At 34.8% G+C, this 4,400-nt stretch overlaps 1 long non-coding RNA gene across 1 annotated transcript; it reads left to right on the top strand.

Annotated features, from left to right (window-relative positions):
* Window positions 1–1,213: 1,213 nt before the first annotated feature.
* LOC129750531 (uncharacterized) lies at window positions 1,214–1,939 on the top strand. Its single transcript, XR_008738400.1, has 3 exons — window positions 1,214–1,481; window positions 1,578–1,721; window positions 1,806–1,939. It is a non-coding gene; the product is annotated as an uncharacterized LOC129750531 (long non-coding RNA).
* The last annotated feature ends 2,461 nt before the right edge of the window (window positions 1,940–4,400 follow it).

Raw genomic sequence — 4,400 nt, 5'->3', positions numbered from 1 at the left:
GAACGAAGCACGTTTACGCTCTTTGAATAAAATCATGCGACAACTCTCACGAAAAAACACTCTTTTATCGATACAGCAGAGTTCGAACGACTGAAAACTGGTCAAACCAGTTTCCCCTCACTCACTAATACACTGAAAAAAATCGAAAATTCAGAGGGGAACAGAGCGATACACTTCTCCAAGAGAAGTGACGTTGCACGACACAACCGTGTCACATCGCATTGCTGTGCGATGCTTTACCAAAATACTTCAATTCAACTCTGTTACAGCACCTTAACAGTATTGGTGACCGAGATGTAAAATCGGTTACAGTAGAGGCCCACCTTTTGGTGGTGGTGCTTTACCGATTCCGTTCCAGAAGTAGTAGGCCTGGTGCATGTCTTCCATGCCATCCACAGAGCAACAAAGGTCATCCGTACTACGACGAGAAGCAGCAAGCGGTAGCAGCAGTCTTCCATCACGTCGTCGTCGTCGTCGTACGGTATCGGACATCGGCACCTACTTCGATTGAAGAGTAGCAGGCAGCAAAAACGTGTGTTTGTGTACCATCCACCAGCTTTTTTCGCTTCTACCTACTTCTGTTGAATACATATTTTGATTGATTTTTTTTTGTTCCTTCTCCTTGCCTTGCGCTCCGGCATTTTCGTCGTCTTCGGTGTTCAATGAATGTTGGTAGTGGAGTAATTCACGCTTCTGTTGAACTACATTTGCCAAGCCGATTTCGGTTTTGAAACGGAAAACTGCCGACGGCTTTTCGACGTTGGTGACTGAGAACCGTTCCACCAAACAGAACTAGAAAAGGGCGTGATTTCTAGCGACTTTTAACGACAACATCGGGGAGGGATGTTTAGAAAATGTGACCTGAATCTCGTGGAAGGCGACCGAAATAGTTAACGTGACAAACGGCAGTGTTTCGAAGTACAATATTTTATTTTCTTGGTATCAACATGGTTCTCCTATCGATGCTCTGTTTAGTCTATGAATCTTATATCTTACTGAATTTGGTAAAGTAGTTGGGTTAAACCTAAACCCAACCGGAACTTTGAAAAAAAAAACATTTGTTTTATTGTTACTAGAAAAATCACGCTCTCAACCTTCTTTTTTTAGTGAGCGGGGTTTCCCGCTAAACTGAAAACATGCTTGAAGTACTTCTTTTTTGCATAAGTCTGCTTGCACGCTCATTTTCATTTAAACATTTTCGGTTGAAAAATAACCATTTTATGGCTTTAGCCCAAAAACTGCCAATATGGTTATTTTTTAAGAATTTTTCCTTCTCAAATTTTAACCATTTTTGTAGTTCTTGAGCATTAACCACAAAATGTTTGAATAATTTGGTTTTCCTATCGTAGCCATCTTGAAAATTGCCAATTTACAGACGAACGCGTTTTTCAAAACTCCATCATTCCGCGAAACTATAGATCGAGTTCGAGATTAAATCGGTCCTGGTCGGAACACATCGAATCTATTGGTGGTTATCAAAGGTAAATATTTTAATATAAATATTCATCTAACTTCATCTTTTAATATAAATAAGTCAAATTGCTACCTCACAATAAACAAATAAAATTAAATTTCAGGATACCGATGAGATATGACCCCGCATGAAGTTTCAATAGAAACACCTAAATTATAATCAACCGCAGTCGCTTGCTAGCTGCATGGTCCTCGTACTGTCAGGTATATTGAAATATCCTAAAAGGAGAACCCGGATCACACTTCCGGTAAGTTTAAACATTCCTTAGAATACTTTTGAATCCTTCCGAGGATGGAAAGTTTGGTTACCTAATAAAATATTTTTGTTTTAGGTATTGGTGCGAAAATACAAGATACTCTTCCGACTGCAATTTCACCACCCGGAAGAAGCTGGAACGTGCTGGACTGCTTCAAAAATATCACCCGCCAGTCAAAAATAAAAATCTAACCCCCCCGTGAACGAACAGCACTGAAGACATTGATATTTTGACCACTTTCATCAACAAAATATCATCAAGGCGTATCGCCACTTCCGGCGTTGTCCGGCACCGGCGTTATTTTATATATTTTTTCATTTTAATTCGGTAGTAGTGGGAGGAGAGGGGCTTTTGATGCTATAGTGTATTTGTTTAAATAAATAGGAATACTGAATCGAAACCGGAGATTTTAATGAAAATTGTACTAGAAACTCTTCCAAATCTGCTAATTACACAGCAGCTCTTAAAAAAACGGTTAAAGAATAACCTTTTTTTCAACTTCTCCGCTAGAAACTCATTCGGTTGAAAAATAACCATATTCGAACTTCTCCCCTAGAAGTCATTTTATGACTTCTCATGGAGAACTCATAAAATGACATTTCCCGGGAAAAGGTCAAAAATGGTTATTTTTGAAACATAAATGGTTCAATAATTTCTAGCGTGTGCGGAATATTCAAAAAATATATTTTGAAAATATTCGTAAAAAGAATTCGTCTGTGAGATTCAATGTATCATTCCAAAGAAAATATCATTAGGTACATTAAAACTCCGTATGTGAGAAAACCCTAATAGTTGAGTAACCAAAACGCAATTTTAACGTTTTTAAAATAAACCGTAAATCTACATACCACCTTTTTATGTGTAGAATATTCATATTTTAGCCTGCGAGATTTCTCATGACTTTGACATGACTTTGATTCTTTGGAAATCTCAAACCTGTGGTCACGGTTCTTCGTTTGTTTGTTCAGATGCACGAGGAATATATGTAGATGAGGAAACAGGAGACACACCTCCTATAAACAAGCTTCAAAAGTATCGTATCGTTAAAAATAGATAGAAGATATTTTAAAATGTTTTATGCCCCAAAATTTTACAAGTTTTATCTTGAAAAATCTAGCAGAAAAAATGTTTCTAATATGTTATTTTAACTTTCGATCATTTAATGTATAAATTTCAAGAACTTCAATTAACGTTTCGTTTGGAAATCGTAATGAACTGTGAATTAGGCTGTGCCGATCCGTGCTTATGATATAAACCAGGGATGAACAACCTGCAGCCCGCGGACCGTATGCGGCCCTCGAGACATATTTGTGCGGCCCGTAAACCTTATCTCAAATTAAATTTATTTCTCGATTTTTTTTTCTTCGATAAATTGTTAATAATAATAAAAAAGCAGTCCCACTAAACAAAAAAAAATATAGCTTGGTCATAAATACACGTCACTTGTTTGCAGTTGCATTTGTCCATTAATCATCCAGATTGTTGACTTTTTATCATGTAGGATTTAAGCTCTGCATTGAGTTCTTTTTAAAGCATGGTTGCAATTTACTTCAATGGAAAAAACGTAATATATGAGTAAGTTAACTCATTATATATTTTGTTTTGTGCAAAGTTTAAATTGTATGATGAAGTGAAATATTTTTGTTCTTGATTGAAAGTTATATCTGAAGACTAAACAAAATCTGCTATTTTGTGATTTAACCCAAAAAATTTGTAACGATTACACAGGGAAACATCATTTGTGGTGCCTTTGCTTCAAATACCGATTTTGTATGACTTTCCTGAATTCAAAACATTGACCAGATTTTGTCTATCACTTGCGTGTGGTCATTTTTAAATCGATCAGTTTTAGGTAAAATTTATCTTTCATAACTGATAAACCAACAAAACTACATAAAAACCAAAAGCTGATTTTACTTAACACTACACTTACTACACTTCTTTCAATCAAGGACTCAGATTTTGGCAAGAACTTCTTGAATCAGAGATACAACGTTTCAAAAAATTTAATTCTACAATTTATAGAAATTCCAAAAAAATAATGTTACAACTTCTTCTGATGACATCATTAAAGAAACTTATTAAAGGTTTTAATTCATCCAAAATTACGTTGAAAACTGCGAAATGATTTGTCTAATGGTTTTTAATATATCAGATATTAAATTAGGTTTAATTATTCTGTAATTTTTTTTTCAAAATGCCTGTTTTTTGCGGGTTTGGAAAAAAGTAACAAAATGAAAACTGCCGTAACATTTTTTTTTGTTCAGAATTCAAAATAACTCACAGTCTTTGGGAAAGTTGAACATTTGGTCAATAATTATATAAAAGTTATGTCGAAAATTAGAACTGACAAAAATTTAATATATGGATTCAGCGCCCCCGAATAATTCAAAATCAGTTCTTTAAATTCCTTGCACTTCAGGGAAATGTGAATTCTGTTGTCTTGTGCCTAAACATTTCAAATCAATTGAAACATTTTAGTTATTGAAAAATGATCAAGATTTAGTGATGAACCTATTCAATTTAGGCTTGTTTAATCCCGGTATCTTTCACTAAAAAAGTTTTTAGTCAATTACATGAATCCCTTTAGTTTATTATTTTTCAGTTTTGTATTTCTCAAGAATTTGTCGTCATAAAAAATAAAGCTCGGCAAACTATTATGACGTACAT

Source organism: Uranotaenia lowii, chromosome 3 (genome assembly GCF_029784155.1).
Source record: "Uranotaenia lowii strain MFRU-FL chromosome 3, ASM2978415v1, whole genome shotgun sequence".
In the NCBI taxonomy this organism is placed as follows: domain Eukaryota; kingdom Metazoa; phylum Arthropoda; class Insecta; order Diptera; family Culicidae; genus Uranotaenia; species Uranotaenia lowii.
The sequence above is the reverse complement of the archived record's forward strand: the minus strand, read 5'-3'. Positions and strand labels throughout refer to the sequence as shown.